The 22773-nt window shown below is 34.3% G+C and overlaps 2 long non-coding RNA genes across 2 annotated transcripts in view; one reads left to right on the plus strand and one right to left on the minus strand.

Annotated features, from left to right (window-relative positions):
- The window catches only part of LOC138309752 (uncharacterized), a 50586-nt gene extending 31480 nt beyond the window's left edge, over positions 1-19106 (minus strand). Inside the window, exon 1 of the long non-coding RNA XR_011206320.1 lies at positions 18645-19106. This is a non-coding gene — a long non-coding RNA (uncharacterized lncRNA). The remainder of the gene's footprint in view (positions 1-18644) is intronic.
- LOC138309753 (uncharacterized) lies at positions 576-9404 on the plus strand. Its single transcript, XR_011206321.1, has 3 exons — positions 576-819; positions 937-1034; positions 6039-9404. It is a non-coding gene; the product is annotated as an uncharacterized lncRNA (long non-coding RNA).
- Positions 19107-22773: the final 3667 nt, after the last annotated feature.

A 22773-nucleotide genomic window follows, 5' to 3' on the forward strand; every position in this document is an offset into this window, starting at 1 on the left:
GAAGACAAAGTTACATAGATTCTAAGATCAGTAGCGTGACAGCACGTTTTCTTTAAGTTCCATCTAAAAAAACAAAGGATCAAATATCGAGACTGGTATGTGTAAAGGACATTTCAAGGTGTGTTCTCTTAACTATGCATTACACAATTTTAAATCCTGTACAGGTAAACTACAAATGTACGGTGGCCCGTTTGAGCCGTCAAATTACTACTTTTGATTGAAGTAGAACTAGTTGTACATTTATAACTTGACGAAGTGTACATGACCATATACTTTGAAGTAGTGCATTTATCTACTTCAAGTAAACGGTCATGCACTCCCACAAGTTATAAATGTACAATGCACAACTACTTAATCAGCGGCCATCGTAAAACCGAGAACCGTGTCTAACGCATCATACAATGGATTATATGTATACATGCCTTGCATCCCTTACAATGAATTCCACCACAGTGGAAACAGAGACGGTTCGTGCGCAGCGGATAAAACTATAGCTATTATATTAACTCGTTTTACAAATATATAAATAGTGAGGCTCGTGTTGTAGCATATATAGAGTACACAAATGATCCTGTAATTAAATGTTTCGACTTTTAGCTTAGGTTACCACAACGAAATTTTGCTAAAATTTGTTTATGGTTCATTCTTAAATGTACCATACTGTACGTTATATGGTTATTTACATTTGTTTGGCCAATGTCATTCCATAGTCGTCGATATCATTCGGCTGTATCTTCCTGGATAAATATATACCAGGCTTTAAGAAGGCACTGTTTAACATTAGGAATAGGTACATAGAAGTCGAACAACGATCGTTAGGTAAGTTATTTGTCTACCCAATATTCCCAGCTTCTCCATTTCCCTTTTGACCACTGATGAATTATTTTAGTCGTCAGCCACAGCCTACACACCTCTATTTTTTGTTTCACATTACAGAATCTCCATCCTAGATCATCTCTTGTGACGACATTGGATGCATTTGTACCGGAACCGAGAAAGTAAAGGAACGTTTTTTTAACAAACTGGACGAAACGGTATTTATGAATAAAATATTTAAAACATTGGCACGACGGTAGATTTTATTAAAATCGCTACTTGTCCTAGAGTTCTGCATGGATTGTAACCAAATTTGGCCAGAAACATCCTTTGGGAAAGGGGAACAGAACTTGCATAGATTTTGGCTCTGACCCCCCCGGGGGCAGGAGGGGCGGGGCCCAATAGGGGAAATAGAGGTAAATCCTATAAATCGCTACTTGTCCTAGAGTTCTGCATGGATTGTAACCAAATTTGGCCAGAAACATCCTTGGTGTTAACAGAATTCGTATAACTTTTGGCTTTGACCCCCTGGAGCAGAGAGAGTGGGGCCCAATAGGGGAATTAGAGGTAAATATCCAAATTCCTTCAGAAAAGAAACAATGAACTTATATTCAGAACATTACTTGGCATTTCAAACCAGGTGAGCGATACAGGCCCTCTGGGCCTCTTGTTGAATAAAATGTGACCGATATCCCTGCTGTCGAAAAATATTGTGTCGAGGTGTTTGCATTATCTGAGCTAGTTTGACCATATTTAATAGCTTCATAGAATCTCTAACAATACACTGTCTTTGACGCACGATAGGTTTAGAAGATGCATTGCTTTTATGTCATAATTTCAGCCGATTTTCATCTTGAAGCGGGCGTTTTTTCATTGTTTTTGTGTGCCCGATATCAATTCCGGTGACGTAGGTTGTCCCCATTGGTAAAGGTACATACATGTACATGCAGCAGAAAACTGCCTAAAATACCGCTGAACCCCATCAGAGAGAGAGCTTCAAAAAGTCTGCAAAGGAATTTACTTACACTCTTTTATACATACATGGTGGATAACACATTAAATCAATTATTACTTCAAACGATTTTCGTTATGCTAGAGCTAAAATAGTTATCTATGGATACTAATACATTGACGTTATAAAAATAAATAGATGGAATAGATAGACAGGTGTATCATGACACTATTAAAATAATGCATTGTTAGAATTTTTTTTACCGATATCAGAACTGAGATTGTGGTCTTTATAGTACAATACTCTATGCTACACACATTTACCTTAACGGACACGATATATAGTGGTCCACTGCGTCCAGTGGACTACACTGTACCATCATATTTGTGGTCCACTGGATACGGTGGTCCGTCACGAAGCACTGTGTGGAGTGGACAGCTGTCCACTCTTGTCCACTTTATGGAGTGGACAGCTGTCCGCTCTTGTCCACTGGGTGGATATTTGAGTGGACAGCTCTGCCCAATGGATAGACTGGAAATAGGCCCGTCCACCTGGCCTGTACTGTATTGCCCTTTGTTCTGATTTTATCATTGTGCTTGTGAACAAGATAACTTTGGTAAATGTGAACTGATTTTGATGAAATTCTGTATGTAGCCTTATATCAACAAGATCTAGGATAAGTTTGAAAAGGGGAATTTTTCGACGGTAACTATATTATAGAGTTCATGTCCTTTGTAATAATGCTATTATTGGACCTTGTGTTCTAAAGATATTGTGGTGCTTAAATGAATATCAGAATTGTAAATTTTATAACCCTTGGCCTCTTTATTTGCCCCTGGGGAGTGGGCTAAGTATGCTATAGTTTATTTTGAATGCTTCTTGGGTATATTTTGTTTATTTTTCTACTGGATTTTCTTCAACCTTTTTATTCACATTATATCCACAAGAGGACAGTTTGCTATTATGTCATTTTGACCCTGTCTCATCCCAAAAGGCTGAGGGGTGGAGCCCGGTGGGGTCCAAATGGCTTAAATATTTAGGTCACCTGATATTGGTCAAGGCCGACCCCCAGGGGCCAGAGGGGCGGGGCCAAAAAGGGGTCAAAATGGTAATTTCAAAAATCTTCTTTTTGAATTCACATATTTGATGGAACTATATACTCTTGATAGATTGGAAGGTCTGAAGGCCCTTTACAAAAAATTGTGAATTTCATGGCCCTGGGATCTTTCCGATTTTCCCCTGGGAAGGGGGTCAAATTTTCTGTATTATTTTAACATCATATCCATATTGGTCCTGGCCGACCCCCAAAGGCCAGAGGGGTGGGGCCAAAAGGGGTCAAAATGGATAACATTTCAAAAATCTTTCTTCTGAATTCACAGATTTGATGGAACCAAATAATCGTCATAGATTAAAAAGTCAAATTTATAAAATCACTGACTGACTTCAAGGGCCTGGTGGGCAAATACACAGTGTTTAAATATGCATGTCTTTGTTTCATTCTGTATCTAAACTCGGGTGACCGTTAAGGCCCATGGGCCTCTTGTAATTAACAACAGCGTTTTTGTTGACGCCGTGACTTCCCGCGGCTGTATTGTATGAGTAGAATTGGGATACGACCTCAGACGACATGAATGTATTGCATAATACCAACCAGTACACGCTTGGGAGATTCAAAATGAAAATAATAATGTGGCGCTGAATAGAACCAAATTTAATCTAGTCTTTCATGACTAATTTTGCATAAAGAAAGCCATAAAGTAATTTGCTAAAGAAACAAAGAAACCTACAGGATTTTCATATTTTCAGCCTGCATATTTGTCGAAGCAAGTAAAATTTGGAACCTAAAATGAGGGATGGGGGCTCTAATTGGATAAAATACCGTAAATTATTTAGGAAATATATACAGTAAAGCACTTTAAATACGCGGACTCAATATGTCTCGGTTTTTCTATGCGGGCCATATTCACGGGGGTTAAATTTCGCTGTTCACCGATCCCTAAAGTTCTTTGGTACATCAATGAGTTTCTTATTGTTTTACCTGTGTTCGAAATCGCGGATTTTAGTGAAAACGACAATATGAACAAAAAAATGAAAAAACCGCCAGCGAATTCACCCCCTATGTAATGGGCTAATAGGTACATTGATATATTTAGTTTTATTTTAAATACGACACTCACCTCACAGACTAAACAATGTAAACAAAATCATTTCACACTAAACCAGCTTGAAGGGGTTGATGGCAATACAACCTTTTGATGTGTGTTTTTATCGCCCGTTAGTTGACTCTCACTGCGAAATGAATTTCACTGTTAACATAGTTTACGAAGAAAATCTTGCATTTGCTTGGTGTTGTGAACTTATCATAAGCCATTGATTTACATTTTCTTATATCATTATCGGGTTTTTTTTATCAAATTTTGGTTAAAAACTATATATTCACGAACATTCTTATAATAGAATCTGCTATACCACGTTCTGTGAACTAATCAATGCACATTTTAACTTTTATTTAAGATCAAAACTATTGAGACATCTTGTCTTGATATTTTTTACAGCACTATGAATTAAATTACCCAATTTTGCATTAAGGAAGAGTTTCTTACTTTTCTCTATATATCAGTCTATAGTGGGTCTTTGACTTACCAGCGTACTAAATACCTAGGCATGAAGGGGAACTTTGAAACCTGTCATAGCAACCAACTGTGTATCATAAACAACTTCTTAATCAGATCACTTTCTTAGGATCACAAATGGTCATGTATAACACAATTTGACCTGTGTATAAACACCACCTGGTTATAGAAACCACTTTGTCTTGCTTTGTTGATGGTCTTTATAGACAGTTTTGACTCTATCGTATTATGCAAGCAGTTTCGGATAAATTACAAGATAGAGTTACATTTAGAGTGTTGTGTTTGTACAACTTATGCGCAAAAACATTCCGATTCCACCAAAATGTAGCTAGCTATTTTATATGATAACGTTAAATCATATCAAAGACGTGAAACATCGAATTATGTGGTTGTAACCTTTATCACAGACATATGCAAGGTTTAAAAAACATAGAACCCATTGAATTTAATACAAAACCTTTGAATTTCGAAACACAATGTTTAAATATAGTTTTACAATCTGCAAAGGCAAACATGCACTTGTCTGTACAAGTACTTAGTAGGTAAATAAACCATTCTATTACCACGGTTCATTGTATATGCTGGTGGCTCCCAGAAGAAAACTAAAATGTAAATCCAGTAATCGTTAGCTTTAACTATACAGAAATGTAACCATTATGGTGACCAAGTGCAGCTGTCTTTGGCTTATCTTTTTAATGTAACTTTTCCCCGATAGCATTTGCTGATAAAACAGTATCACTCAGTCGAGTTAAAACACGAATTGTTGACGTATTTTTGTCTACGCCTATGTCTATGCGAGTTAGCCGACTTACATCATTGAAATTTTGTTCATATCCTGCAACGCCATTTAATGTTATTACGAGGTGACCCATGGTAGTCAGTCGCGGTAATATGATACGATTTGTCATGGTGATTTTACCGACAAGTCGTACTACATGTCCATTTTCTGAAATAAATATCTTAGGTTTGAACGTCAGTCGACTTAAAATCCAAATGGCAGAAATATGGCAATATAACTTTTAATGATCATCAATTGGTGCTTAACGTTGTTATCTTGGTACATTCAATTTAAGATAGAAAAACGCTCTTGGAGCTTTAATTATCATGCTATTTAAGCGATCCAATTAATGTAGAATCAATGCATTTTTTTAACATATTCATTTTTCTCTTTTCGAAAATCCGTACAAAATGTAATAAATCTACTGCTAAAGTATGTTTTTTTTACAATATATTTAAGAAGAAATAAAATATATATTCATAACATTAAAATATGTGCAAAGCAATCCTCATTATATTCAATTTACTGTGGATAATATTAATGGCGTCAAAATGCTTAATTAAATTGGAATATTTTTTCTATGAAATCAGCCAATCAAAAAAGACGTTACGAATAGATTTGTCATTTTTGCTTTTACATGCTGGTTAAGTAAATTTTAAGCCAATAGAAATGGTCGTTACAAGATATATTGAATAATAATGATACTTATGTATAATTATCTACTACATGTCATACCAAATAAGATACTATTTAGCCCTACCGGTTAGTTGTTGTAACATAAAACGTGTCCACGTGTTCCCGGATCCTGGAAAACTAAGTAAACCAACTCTTAGAAACTTGTCTTTCTTTTTCATAATAGAAACGCGTCTTAAAGGACAGGCTGCATCTCGAAGTGGTAGTAATTCGGGATTTCTGGTCTTGTTTGGAGCATAGCCGTTATGAAATCCTTTGCAGAGGTACTGTGTGTTGATGACCAGATTCAGACACAGAACACTAAGTATAGCGCAACCTAGAAGAAATGCAAATGACCATTGCGACACAGCAAAACAACGACGTTCCATTTTGATGTGGTATGCCCTATTCCCTAGACAGACGCAGTGACTCCACAAGTGTATGCTACATTCATATTAGCGTATGACTATATTCCTTCTGTGGACAGACGGTAATTAGTGCATATCAAATTCACGCTACATTCTAAATAGCAAGATCACTTGACTACAAGCATTATATAACTATTTGACTAGCAGATCGCTGAAATGCCTTTATTTTAACATTTAATTTTAGAGAATTCTCGAATAAGGTCTATAAACATTTTGATCTTGTTTGGAATGATACTAATTTGTATAAAAATGTGAAATGATATGCATTCTCATAGAATTATCAACCTAGTAACACGCAAATGTTTCTTATTATCTTTTGTAAACCATTGCCAGATATCCGAGTCGTTCAGTATTCCGTGTTGTCGGGTTTACATCGAAACAACAAAGCACTATTCATACCTTTGAAGAGACGCCGAAATGTATTCTTTATTTTTATATTAACGGTCAATGGATTTGAACACATGCTGATAGAGATGAATGAGATATGAAGCTAAATAACGACAGGGCTTGGCGTAAAGTTATTTGTGCAATAACTGGGCTAAAACTTTGACATGTTATTTTTTCTTCAGTAATCTAGTGTGATGGATTAGGCTGTGAAAATCATTTAGATGGACAGACAAACGTATATGATATCTTATAACCATTAGGTACAACACATAATTTATGCACTATGAATAGCTTGTTTTAATGACTTTTGCATGTTTAGATGGAACCATACATCCAGAACGCGGATTATAATTTCTAATATAACAATACAAGAGATCCCAGAGGGATCTTGGCGCCCACCAAAGAATGATCTATATCTGACAAAGGAAAGATGGATCTTTTCTCTACTTTTTAAACTTTTTCAAACATACTACATATAAAATTTGAGACAGATCGCTTCAGTACCTTTTGAGAAATAGCGGTAACAAACTTCAACTATCAAAATCCAAGATGACTCCTTGGCGGCCATCTTGTTGATCAATCGCTCCCAAATCACAATATGCACAACTAGGGCCCTAGGGGAACCTACATGTGAAATTTGAGAAAGATCCATTCAATTCTTTCTGAGAAATAGCGATAACAAACTTTGAATATAAAAATCCAGGATGGCTGCCTTGCAGCAATCTTGATGACCGATCGGTCCCAAATCGCAATATGCACAACTAAGGCCCTAGGGGAACCTACATGTGAAATTTGAGACAGATCCCTTCAGTACAATCTGAGAAATAGCGATAACAAACTTTAACTATCAAAATCCAAGATGGCGGCCTGGCGGCCATCTTGTTCACCGATTGGTCCAAAAATACAATATTTCAAGAAATATCGATAACAAACTTCAACTGCCAAAATCAAAGATGGCTGCCTGGCGGCCATCTTGTTTTTCCGATCAGCCTCAAAATCTGTATGGCACAAATATGGACCAAGATGACCCTCCATGTGAAGTTTGAACAAAATCCCTGCAGCAGTACAGGTAAGGCATTCAACTACCTTTGACACTAAACATTTCAAAACAATTGTGTAATGTCTACTCTGGTCACGCATGCATTGCATGAAATTGTCATGAAATTCCATACCAATGTTTTTACCAGATAATTTTTTGTGAGTTTGAATTTCCCTCATTCTTAGTGGAGCAAAGGCAACATGGCAGTCAGTGCAGATCAGATCTTTATTAATTCAAGCTATCTAAAATGATTTATCAAATTTTCATGAAGGGAGTATATTTTGTGATATGATAATTTAACTGCTGTTTATATCAGAAGCAGACAATTCACTTGGATATAACTTGTTGGCTATTCACAAGGTATGGAGGATTACCATGGAAACGTATTAATTTTGAATATACCGTTCTACGTTATGAAATGAAGCAATAACAACAGTTAAATAATATGATTGTTCCTTTTGAAAACCACAATATCAAGATTGAGTGAATTCTACAGGAAGCTGCATTGGAATTAAGTGAAAACGGCAAAGTGATAAAAAGAAGCCAAAGCTTAATTTTTCAAATTTGTTCAGTAGGCTTTGTGTGATTCTTGGATAAGGAATCACACAATCAATCACCGAAAGTATTCAATTCGGGAAACGTGGATTTATGTGTTATGTGTATGTATTCAAGAAATGAAGTAATTTAAAAACAGTGAAATTATTGGGACAAGAAATTTAATGAAAGCATTCAATTTTCAATGAAAGAAAGTGCATGTTTCCACTAAAAATCAAAACACCATTTTAATCTGTGCTGTCAAAATACATGTACTAAAGAGTTTTGATTTTCAACACAAGGAGCATTTTTTGGTAGTGGTTGATATGATTGGATTTATGCCGATGTCCAGGAATCAATATATGAAACAGAAAATATGTGATAACATGTATTATTGAAGTTTTGTATTTCATTTATATTGAATTTCATTTGATTTATTTGTCATTTATCTGTCTTTTCACAATGCTGTATATAGTTTTGCTCTCTACCTTTCACTGTACATTAGTTTATCTGGACCTGTAGATAAGTTGAAACTAATCTACAGCTACAGGTAACCTAATGTACAGTGAAAGGTGTACTTATCTACAGACAGAAAAAGTACTTAGAACAATAGTCCAACCAAAGCACGGATGACAACAAAAGATGACATCATAGCCATGTTTTAAACATTGTAAAACTTATATCTTAAGATATGGAATTATACATTTTGTTGTAATAACTAAATGTACATGTAGCTCTCACCAGAGTGTGTGAATAGTTTTAATATCTAATAGTATTTTGTTAACAAAACGTCATGGCGATAGCTTTACTTTATTAAAAAGGTGTCCTGTTTTAAAGAAAAAATTAATTAGATGAATGAATGTTTAAGAATATGATACGAAAGATTTATTTTGTTTTGATATACAGTTAAAATTAAAGAACTATTGATAATTGAACTGGTAAATAACCCATGGTAGTTTAATAAAAAAAAATACCAAATAAAGTTTAAGGATGTTTATCAAATGCATGAATGTATGTACATAAAGCAACTTTGTAAAGACTACAATTTTATGAATGTAAAAGGTATAACATTTTGCTAAAAAATATATTTATTACCTGATATAAGTTAAAAAAATACATACCAGTTGTATAAGTAATATGAAAAATCAACATTTCGTTACAATAAATAAATTAACAAACAAAAATAAACAAAAAACGTTTTTGTGACTACCAAATCTGGCTTTCTGATTGGTCAATATTTTTTTTGCATACGACTATGAAAAAAAAAATCCGAGAATGGCGCGAAACCCCGACGTTTTCGTGACGTCACAATAGAGACACTGACGTTGCGTATTGATTCGGAAAAAAGAATCCCTTGAAAAACCACTATAATGTTACATTTAAACATACTTCATTTTATCAAATAGAGTATAAAATTAATTATAAGTATTGATGTCATTATTTTTTAATTTTATCGGGTTATGAAAAAAAAATTGTTTGCAAACTTTTGTGAGAATCCGCTACGCGGATTCACACAGTTTGCAAACAAATTTTTTTTTCATACCCCGATAAAATTAAAAAATAGTGACATCAATGCTTAAATAAACAAAAAACGTTTTTGTGACTTTTTGATGATATAATGTTTCAAGATAGCTCAAGCGTACACCGGCAAAAGCGTTGACAATGGTCCCTGAAGCCTTGCTTTGCAAGTCTTAAGGACTAAAAATGATTTATTCCGCTCTAATTTAATAGATTACCAGCAATGCCAATGTGGGCATCCTCATCCCATTGAGGATGCCCATCACTTCTTCTTTACATGTAATAATTACGCTGACCAGAGATTTCAATTATTTCGAACATTAAACAACTTCATTCCTTTAGACCTGCAACTACTACTACATGGAAGTCCAGATTTATCTTTTGAAGATAACGTTACAATATGTCATACCACTCAACAGTATATAACTGACTGTAATAGGTTTTTTTAAACCCCCCCTCCTTCCTCCTCTTATGTTTACTATTTATAATACAAACTATTAAAAAAATGTTTCTTAATATCCTTCTGATGCTGGCGACCGAAGAGAAACGTAATTAAGAAAGCAACAGATTGACAGGAGAAAGATACCAAGGCACGGGATGTGATGAACTTTATGTAAAGCAGCGAGACAAGAACAGCGATCAGTACAACTTCGGTCGGCAGCACCGGGAGTGATCATAAATACATACATATCAATCAATTAAGTAATCATATACATATGTTTAAATAGACATAAAAAGATATATTGTATTAAATATATTTTCGCTATATCTTATATTTAAAAAAAAACGATAAACATAATTATTTTTACTACATTTTTCATTAGACATTTTTAAAGATGCTCCACCGCTGACAAATGGTATTTTTTCACTATCAAAAACAGGAGCAGACGATTTAGTATTTTTCTTCAGTTACAAAAGTTACTTACTTTACACCATTACCACCATTGAAAAGTTTGAGCTTCTAATTTTACTTCAAGTTAAAAATATGAAAAATAATTAATTGCATCCCGAAAAAATTCCGTGACACTATATCCTATATGGAATGAAGTACTGATTGCCTATGCACCAAAGGTGAAATAAATTATTTTATATTATTTTTTGTGTTAATTAGGCATATATGTACACGATTAAACACCAATTATTGTTAAAATGATTTATATCATTTATGCTCTGTCGGCGGTGGAGCATCTTTAAAGATAAATTTATATCAAACAGATTTTGTATTTGTTTGTTTGTTTGATTAATTAACGTCCTATTAACAGCTATGGTCATGTAAGGACGGCCTCCCATGTATGCAGTGTGTTGCGTGCATGTTGTGCGAGGTGCGTGTTTTGGGAGACTGCGGTATATTCATGTTGTGTCTTCTTGTATAGTGTAGAGAAACAGGAGCAGAAACTACCACTTTTAAAGACTTTGGTGTGTCTCGGCCAGGGGACAGAACCCAGAGCCTTCCTCACATGGGCGAACGCTCAACTCAAGGCCAAAAGTAAGGCGGTGCCAAGGGAGGCATTAGGAAAGATACAGTCCGTTAGAAAGAAGAGAAAAGATAAGATCCTAAATTTAGTCGCATTTTACGATCATGCAATAGGGGCAGCAGGTAAAATTCTAACGCCCTACCTGCAGGGCATATATTTTGTATTACATTCTACGTTATATGCGTTAGATTTTCTGTTATTTTAAAAGTATTACATTGTATATATTTTCATTTTATATTTAACTATTTTTTACTTATTTATTTACGCATCTTACTTTTCTTTGATGGGATGGTTCGATTACTGTAAACATGGACATTTAAGTGAGGGGAATTTTCTCTACTTACGTGAATGCCTGTTTTAGCGCGAACACACCACCTCCACCCCCCACCGCTCCTCCTCCCCCAGCCGGGTGAGATTTTTGTTTCTATTTCTATATTATGTTTTTAGAGGTTATAAATGAAACGTTTACACACAATCTGATTAAAACACAGATCCTTATAACCACTCCGTTCAATAGAGGATCTAACAATATCTCATAAGGGGTCACGTCCAGATGACCTTTATACCACGTGTGTTTCAGAGCAAATGCTGTTTCTACACCTTACAACATCAATTGAAAATGTCTTTTCGCCCCAGTATACATATACAATTAGCTTTGTTGTGCATTACGGGCGAGATGACTACATACACGAAAATAATTTGGACAGCCTTTTCAAACTATTTCGTCCCCAGTCAAGATTCTTGCAGTGCTAATTTGATTGGCCATTTCAAAAGGTCATCTTGACGTGACCCTTAAAGAGATGTTCTCAGATCCTCTTATCCAACATAGTGATAATAAGGATCTGTATTTTAATCAGATTGGTTTACACACAGAAATCGCGAAATTAAACACCCGCGAAATAATCCACGTTAACAGTTAAAGACCAAATATTCTCTAAAATACAAACCATTTTTTTCTGTTCTATTTAAACGCGATCAGGCCTAAAACGGACTCCAATCTTACAAATGGTTGAGAGGTATAATACCCATACACATACGTGTGAATGAATATCAGAACTAAGTCCCATTTCCAAACGGGTCGAAAGGACCTCTTTCACGAACAATGGAATTTCATTTGGCCGAAAATAACACCCAAAATTTCGATATTTTCTGTCTTTAAAATGTAGCCAAAATTTAATTTGTCACATTTTGCCTACATATTTGTGATCATAATATGTAATTATTTATACTCTTCAGAAAATAATGCAGTTTTATGACATAAAACATTATTTTGATACCATTTTGGATAAAAAAGGGAACCCTGTCATACACCTCTACTGGGCAACATTAATTTGGCCATAGCACAGGCCCCTGGGACTTTTTTACCTGGAATTTTTTTAAACGGATTTCAAGGGTTTGCATTTATGTTGCTACATATAACATTTAATTTTAATAAAATTTGTTCGTGGACAAATTTCCATTGTTCGTGAAAGAGGTGCTTTAAAATTCAGCTTAGATCACAACTTATTTTTTTCAACTTAATAGCCATAATTAGTGAATATGAACATGTTTAATGTTCAGGATATGTCCTTGTCAGCAATGCATTCATTTTGAACAGTGCTATACTGTGTTTAACATTGATTCTATCGACCTGGCATATCAGTATTAAATCTCGTTATGGTCTACTGCAGGGTATTCATTTAAACTCAGACCTGCAATTTGCTCTTCTAGCTCTAATACAGTTCGACTTAAACTTGACGTTATGATGGATTTGATAAGTTTTTTAGTATATATGAATAGTATTCTCTCTATTAAAGTGCTTCCCGGTATTGTTCACCTACTAAAGCTATACGATTTCCTGTTTGATATTCCATTTTATTTGCATTTATATATTGTAGAGTTATATGTTTTGATTTTTATATGCATATTGGGGAATTACATGCGTTTGCGGGTAAGTATTGATTGTTACCTATACGCTATGTGTTTGTGGTGCTGGCATGGATTCGAAAATCAATGGTTTTAAATTCTACCTTAGCTGTGAGTTCATAACCTCCTGCAAAAACCATAGAGAGTCAGTAAGATTTATATGGGTGAATTTATGACAACGAGAACCATTGATTTTTTCGCGATTTATTTTACTAATCGGAAAATATTCTTGAATGATGGTAATGAACGATGCAAGATACAAACAATCGCTGTTTGTAAAACCATACACGATTTAGCTACGCTTACCTATTTCTTTCTTGATTCACTGGGCTCAACACTATAAAAGAGCCATGAAGAATATGAACTAAATAATTCAAAAATCAACAGCAATTTTGAAACTGGTATACAGTAAGCTTGGTTGTATCATTATTGCATGTGTCATAAAAAGTCTCTTCTCGCTGAGATAACCACTAAAACTCATGCTGATGATTCATCTGCCTACACATGTTTTGAAGAGTGAGGATTGAGCTTTACGAACCTCTTCATCACTTTGTAATCAAAGTCAAGAAAACGCTTATTCGCTTGATTTCACTGTGTCATCAACTTCCAAACTGGGATAGGGAAAGCAACACGTATTACAAAAATGCAGTAATGATATAGTATTATATTTCATTTTCCTAATTTTCAAGTCCCAGGCGATAGCCGTCATATTGCACTATGATTGATTTTACACACTCTCTATAAATGGTAAGAAGGTCACCGCTTGACGGCTCTCCGCCAATCATTTGGGAATATTTTTATACGAGATACGATGAATGAATATTACATCTTTATGATCAACACCACTCTGTCTGCCCATCAATTAAAGTACTTCCATTAGTAGATGGGACACTTGTGATGTCAGGTATGAGTTGACTACTACAACTCTACATTTCTCTTATTCTGCATTTGAATTCCACAGTGTTACCTGTTCTTTATGGATAGGTACTATTGTTACGCCATGTATTTAGGAGTACAGCGTCATTTTTGTCAGAGAACGTGACGTAATGTTTGCTCACGAAGGAATGACGTAATAATTGAAATCTACCAACATGGTATATAACTCTGTAATATGCAAAGACGGAATAGATAGTCGTATTAAGTATTTATCATTTACGATCGCGTTATTTATGACTCAAGTCTCTGACAATAGCTCAATACACTGTGTGTTAAGGTTGTAGGTGCCGTACTTATCATACTCACAAGCAGCGTATGTTATAATACTAACAATGCACATGTTGTAATTTAAAACAAATTAAATGACAGCTCAAAATGATTTTTGGCAGTATTGCCAAACATCATATTTTCCTGTACAATGCAGTGATATGTGTACACATGGTTAAACCAAGAAGCCAAGTTGTGCTCTACAATTCCATACACATTTTCACAGCGATGTAAACCGCTCTTAAGTGATTTGTTCGGGTGAGTTTTCATCTTAACATACGTAAGGCATAAAACAAGAATGTTTAAAGTGCATACATGTGTACATTCTAAGTTATAACTTTTGTTGATAAAGCACTAAACATGTTTGTCAGTCTATTCAAATATTTTACAGCTTAATTTAAATCAAACCGGAGATTTTGCAATAGATTGCAGAAGAAAAATAAACATGTCAAATTTTTTACCCAGTTATATTATATCGCATATATTATTATGATTATGTTTTCCGAGTGCCTAAAGTTAATTAATTAAACAATAATAATGCACATATAATAGTACCTTTATCTTCTCAATTCTCGTTTTACAAATCGATAATCCAAACATTTGTTATTTAAGGATTAACTTGAATAGACTTTTTATGTTATGGAGATAAAACACAAAAATCTGAGTGTACTCAGTAAACTGCGAAGCGGTTTATGATGAGAGTACACTCAGATTTTGTGTTATATCTCCATAACATAAAAAATATATTCAAATAATCCTTATAATTCAATTTACTCAATATAATCTCTTCAATATTCAAAATTCATTATGGGACTTATTTGTCTATGAAATCATTACGCCGTCATCTCAGCCAATCAGAAGCAACGTTGCAAACTGCGAAGCCCATAATTTTCCTTTATGGGCTGTATTTTTTAAGCCAATGAAAATGCTCGTAACAAGCAAAATTGAATTATGTTAATATAGTGTGATCTATCATTGGAATTTACTGAATGATCGGGTGGTGTAGTGGTTGAGTCACTTGCCTTTCACCTAGTCGGCTGGGGTCAATCCCCAGCACAGACATCAAAAGGCCAGGGTTTTCTTGCTCGATCACTTTGGTTTCTCCGGGCAGTCCGGCTTCCTCCTACTCTAAGACCCCTCGCACGCTTTTATCCAGGCCATCAAAAGTGATTTACATACGTTGTATAATTTGTGTCGCAATCGTTGTAAAATATATAAAGTATTTATATATATATCCATTGTTCTCCATAATTTGACTGTAATAATCATCAGTAATCTAGATAAGGGAAATTAATTAAGATTTGTATTCTGTGATATAATTAAGGCTTTTGATAGGTATTGCATACATCGCTCCAACACAAAAAAGAATCGTATGGTATCAAAGGTAAAATTATTTCCCGGTTTAAAGACTATTTATCTGAGAGAAAAGAAACAGTCTCAACTGAAGGTCATTTTTCTAACTTTAACATTTTAAAGGCTGGAATCCCCCAGGGATCTATTATCGGACCATTCTTGTTTCTCTTATATATAAATGATATAACAGACCAAGTTGATAACAACATCAAACTCTGCTGATGACACATCATTATATGTAATTATAGATAATAATCCAATTCAAGCAGCAGAAAACCTTTCATATTATTTAGTGGGAATTGAAATTTAATGCATTATATGCTGAAACTGTAATTTTTACTCGTAAGAAAAGAAATTAATCGTGCACCAATTGACTTTCTAAATGAACCATAAGCGACTAAAAGATGTCATAATCACCTTGGTCTAGCCTTCAGTGAAGATGGAAAGTTGTGAGAAGATATTAAACATATATATTATAAAACCTACAAAAGAATCAATATCGTGCAAAATCTTAGAAACTGAGTTTGATAGAAAATATTTAATTATGATGTATTCAAATTATATTAGGCCAATTTTAGAATATGCTTGTGAAAACCTTTGGGATAATTGTACAGACCATGAAGACTGACTTTTAAAATCAATAAAATTAGATGCAGCCCGAATAATTACTGGCTTATGTACAGGTACTTTACATGCAAAAAATTATAATGAATTACAGTAGGAAACTTAAGCCGAAAGACGACAAAAAAAAGAAACTATCTCTTACGTATAAAATGTCAAACTCTAATTATTTTAACAGTTATTTCCATCTACATTCAATGATTACAATAAGTTAGTCACTTCACTTATTGATGCACCAACTCTTTCATAATTCAAAAACCTAACGAATAAACAGATTAATAAGGTATATAAAGTAACTATCACTTTTCATAATTATAGACCTAGAAAAATAAACATCATTCTCTGTCAACTAGCAATAATGCTAGTAATCTTAATTATGACTTATTAAATGACCGTTTATTAGATTTGGATCTTCCAAATATCCAAAATTATCCAAATGTCTATATATGCTTATTATTGTTTATAAACTTCCTGTATGACAATGGTGGGTTGTGATGGCAATCAGACCTCTAAAACATATGTATCGTATATGTTAAATCATGATCATATTAAGCATTACTTATTTTTCCAGTTCTATTGTGTGCGAATCTAGTATTCGCTTGTGTTAGGGTCGTTTGCAAATAACAAGGCTATGGACTTTTGTAGTCCCAGACAGGCAGAATAATTGGATTATGTACCCATTACAGCGCCGTTACAACAAGTGTTCCTGTTTATATTCATTCACTCGATAGACACGTTGGCTGGTTGTGTACTATTTTATTTTTTACAATGTATTCATTTAATCACTGTATTAAAAAATGGTAATTGTTTTGTTTCCATTGTTACGCGAATGTTTTGAGGATGTTTTGTTCATAAATTATTGGCTATTTCTCTCGACTTCGGGGAGTAGTCATACTGTACCGTAACGTTATGTATCTACCAACGTTCCAATGGATCAAACTTTTCATCGTGTTTATTACTGTGTTGGGTTTAGATCAATTGTATCCATTCTAATGTTACATGTAATGTCACAGCCGAATCTAACGAAAGCTACTGCTGTACCTTCTGACTGACTTTTTCGCTGCAAGGTCCGTTTGGTGTGGAAAAACAAATCAGGTACGGCTGACAATAGATTATGTCTAATAAGAATATATTCCGATCAAACACAATTTTGATACATACCTGGATATTACATGTAGTAGGGGATGTTATTCTAGTAGACTTTGAGTTTGAATGCATAGCCTAAATATTTATAATTTAATTTGATTCATATTCGTGGTAATGTTCTCGGACGTTGGCGCATGCGCGGCGTTAGTTTACAAAATGTAGGTTGATTTTAGCCGATGAATTGTCAACACTAGATTAAAATGCATCTCTCTGATTAAATACTGGTGACAAAGTTTTAAAAATCTAAGCCTACAGCTGGAATAGCATCCCCTACTAACATCCAGGTATGTGTCGAATCCGTGTATTATCGGAATATATTTTGACAAGACACGATAGTCAGATGTCCATTGCACCCGATTTGGTTTCACACACCTTGCGGTAAAGTTATAATTAGTCAGAAGCAGGTGATTTCTTTTCCTTACAATTTCTGACTGACTTTTCCGCTACAACTAGCTCTTTCCATACGTACTTCACTGATTAGCGCTGATTTAGATTCTATACATGAGGTAATTAAAATGTATTTTTGAAACATTTTTACATTATAAAGCTTACGATGCCGATCATTTTATGTAGTAATCGACAACAGACATTTCCAACTGTTTTAGCTCCGCCCCTGCATTGAAGCGACAGCTTATAAGAGCCGTGCTTACATAGCTTATTGAATGTCGTTGGCAAACTGACTAGCTGCCATGCAACCTGACTAGATACCAATCAAGCGAACCACCTACTAGACTGGCCGTCACACGTACGCTTATTGTAACGGCGCTGTAAAACTAAGGAAACATCAAAAAAGTATTAGTGGCTCACTAGTGTTATAGTACATAACTAATTACTATCTTACGACTATAATATTATTCTGACTATTAATGATTTATCTCACTTATATCAATATGAAATTTATTCCTAAACTAATATATTCGTAGGAATATAATACCTGGCATATTAATAAAAGTCTTTTGCTACATACCATATTTGTTTAATTAATATGTTGTTTAATCAACTTTATATATGTATATAATTTAATTTGTATGGTTTATGGCTAGGAGATGGCTTAAATAGGCCTAGCCTGTTGCCCAATCATTTTGATTTATTCAACAAAATTGGTAGAAATGAAATAATGGCGAAAACGACTCCATATAGGGAGAAAACCACGACGTTCAATCAGAAAAGAAATTAAATCTTACCTGTAAATTGTTGTATCATATATCGCATCCATGTGTTTCCAGATCCAGGAAAACTCAAAAACCCTATGGGTGAAAAGTCGTCTGTTTTTTTCATAATAGAAACATGGCGCATAGGACAGGATATTGTTCTTGCTGTAGTCGTTGGTAAATGCCTGGTAATCAACGGCCGGGATGGTGGCTTTGTGAATGTACCGTATAACTGCTCTGTGCTAGGGACAAGATTCCGAATAAAAATTCCAAGCACAAACACAGAAATAATTATTCCGCAATGCTTCAAATGTCTTCGTGATCAGGGAAACATAATGCCTTGTTTTCGACATTACTGTTATGAACGCATATGTAATCAAGTTAGTCGTTGGCGTACCGCCCATAATTTGAATAATGAAGCAGCATGTTATAACTAGATTATTGGGACGTCCAACGGTCTATAGTGGAATGTGAAAAAAGGATAGCACTGTAGTCATCAGAGTATTTTAATAAATTTGGACAAAATGTTTATAAAAATACATGCTGTCAAAATATTTCCATATATATATCAAAATATGTTTCATACCCTGTTGATAGGAAATCATATTGCCACACGAATCGTTTGATCGGTGACATCAGACTGAAATATATATTTTTGGATTGATGTCATACACAGTAAAAAAAGGTCACGCGTTTTATATTCCGTCTAAACATACATGTATAACAGGATTACATAACTTGCTGATACATACCAATTTGGATATGGTTCTTTTGTGAGCGAAATTCACGCAGTTGAAAAATGAATATTTGCAGAGGAAAGATCACTGTTGTTTCCTCACAACAACATAATCTTATAGGTATTTATGTTAATAAAATGATGACACATACTTCAGAAGCTAATGTTTTTCCCCAATTATGAATTAAAAACAAATCTGAGTGTTTCATGTCGGAATCACTTTTATATAAAAAAAAATATCAACCGCAAATTATATATTTGCCACGAAAATTTTCTACAAATTAATATCAAAATGAAATATAACTAAATCAACATCGCAAAGATGAAACAGGAGTAAGTTCAGAGTCGTTGTCATTTAAAGGGACAATCTAGTCCAGGGGTGCAATAAAATTGAATGTATTTATCTGAAACAAACCGGTTTTAAAGGAGGATGAAATGTTTTACATTATAGTATTTTATTTCCACTTGTCTGGCTTGTTCACTTGCCGCAAATACTAGCCGAGTTTGTTTACCATAACTGCATGGTAACATTGAACTTTGAACTTGCCTATGAAAATGTTTTGTGCAACGTATAGGGGATACTTTTTTAAGAAACGCATGGCTTTGTTTACATTTTGAAGCAAATTTTATTTATAGTGTTGTTTTTAATAGAATTTTGGAAAATTATATATTTATTTAGATGTAATACAAACTTTTTTTTAAATTAATAGAAACGAGGAAAAATATCCCAAAGTGCAGTTCATTCATTTCTGTTCCAAGTGATGAATGTGAAATGTAAACTTTACCTTTGTGTCTGTCTTCGTCCTACGATCGAGTCTTTGCCTTTTTGTCTCTTGTCCTCGTTCTTTGAGACTTCAATAATGTGTATTGAAAAACAGGCACCGTTTGTAATCCACGTGTTGACAGCTAGCTTTGGCGTCAATTACTTTATGTAATTACGCTATATATTAACTTTTACAAAAAGTAAGTACATATTTGATTATCTAATCTGATTAAATAAAAGCATCGGAAATTATTTGAAATAGTTGAAACCAATACAGTATTTGTATCTCAGAAATTTAGATTCGAAATTTTACGATCATGCAATGGGACAGCAGGCACAATTCTAATATCCTACGGTCAGTGAAAACGTTGTTGAAATAAGTTCATAAAACAAGCCTTAATAGTTTAAAAACCTGCTCTAAACATGGGAAAAATCCCGGATGCTTAATGGACAGATGATACCATTACTTAAATCTGAATTAATTTATGCACGTGACCTAGCCAATGTTACACTAGGATTTATCATCCGAAGCAGGTTATGTCCAGATCTGCATGCATTACTAAACATCAATTTCAAGCTATCAAATCGTTGAAAAATATTAGTTTTCAGCAAAAGTATTATGGTTTTAATGCTTAAATAGAACAAATACTTAACTAAATACTTAACTAGGTCACTGTGACCTACTTTTTTAATTTCACAATAGTTTCCTTAACTAAACTTAACAAACCCTATATTCACATGCAAAAATTGCAAAATATGTCATCTCTATTTAAATATTAAATTATTCAGGATTTAAACAATGACAATATGAATTTCACCTTTTGACTTTTGAATTCTGAAATAACCAAGGACTCAGAAAAAATTAGATAATCATGGGAAATACTTTGCTTATTAATGAGTGGCCGTAAAACGGCCCAAAGCGATACCCTTTTTTCGTCTAAAACTACGCAGATCACTCTGACAGTAGTGTGTTTACATTATTAAGAACATAATCTTGTCAACAAAAAAACAACACTTTTTCAACTCACTCCTCTGTAGTGATTTAATCTAACTAAATTAACACCGGGTCGGGTATGTGTATAACGTACATTTTGTACTTGCTTCATCGTAATATGAAATTGGAATATAAGAAAAAAATAGTTTTCTTACTAGGCCTAGTGGGGCAACACCTTAAGGGGTGTTGCATATGAAATGAGAGACGTAAAGGACCATGATAACTCGTGATAATCTCCAAAGTATGCGCTATGAATATAAATGTACATGTATACGGTGCAAACGTGTATGGAAACTGAATGAAGAATAACGCACAAGGGATCTCTGATCTATTTTGTCTGTATGAAGGAGTGTCGCGAACGTGATATAATTCTTGCTTTTACTCTTAAAAGAGAGCGGTTTCATAAGCTTAGGAAACAATATCCAACAAGGGGCCCAAGAGGCCTTGACGGTCACCTGAGTGCTGCATTGCCAAGTTGGTTCAAATCTATAAAAAATATTTACGAATTAAAATAAACTTTAAAGTTGAACTTTTGTATTAGAATTTTTATTTTTTGTTTGTCATTTTGATAGTTAGTGTATTATGTTACCAAACCTTATGTTTAAAATTCCAATTTGCTTTGCTAACTTTAAACAACAAAACCAAACTAGAAGTCAGTCAGTGTCAGTGAGTTTATAAATTTCACTTTTTAATCTATGGAGATTATTTGGTTCCATCAAACCTGTGAATTCAGGAGAAGATTTTTGAAATTTTAGCCATTTTGGCCCCGACTCTCTGGTCCCTGTGGGTCAGCCAGGACCAAGATGGATATGGTGTTAAAATGCTATTTCAGGCTACTAATTCTAACCCAGTTTGACTCATTTCCTAGTAAAACTAAGCAACTAAGCACATGTGTGAGTGGAGAAGAAGATTTTTGAAATTATAGTCAATTTTACCCCTTTTGGCCCCTCCCACAGCCCCAGGGGGATGGGGACCATATAATTTACAATTTTGATAGGCCTTATGCCTTAGAAGGTTTGTGCAAAATTTCATTGAATTTGCTTCAGCGGTTTTTGAGAAGAAGTCGAAAATGTAAATTGTTTACGGACATACATGTACGACGCACGACGACAGACAAAAGGCGATTAGAATAGGTCACTTGAGACTTTGTCTCAGGTGACCTAAAAATTTGAAGTCATTTACATGTAAGAAGGTCAAGGTCATTCATTTAATCAAACTCATAATAAGTAGCCCTTCACCCCAGCATGCTGCAAACTATTACATATACCATGCATATGACTACAAGCCAGTCAATTATTGATAGTCATTTAAGATTTAAGCTCATTTGACACTGTGACCTTAAATTAAGGTCAGGTCCATTTATTTAAACAAACTAGGTAGCCATCCAATTCAAAACTGGCAGTTTGCTTCTTTACGACTTATCCTAACCGTGGGAAGATAGTCCGATTCTATTACAACTTACCAGTTCTTTGGAAGGTAGCCTATTCTTTCACGTCTCATCCTAATCTTCGAAAGTATATTTTAATTTCCTAGCAAAAAGCACCTGAATGTACTCATTAACACACATTTTTGTGAATAATGTATTTCATGTATTTTATTATACAGAAAATCTGCTAGGGGTTTGTGTGTTGTGTTAAGAATTTCAGTGTTTATAACTCTATGAAAGAGG

The sequence above is a fragment of the Argopecten irradians genome, chromosome 15 (genome assembly GCF_041381155.1).
Source record: "Argopecten irradians isolate NY chromosome 15, Ai_NY, whole genome shotgun sequence".
NCBI classification, from domain to species: Eukaryota; Metazoa; Mollusca; class Bivalvia; order Pectinida; family Pectinidae; genus Argopecten; species Argopecten irradians.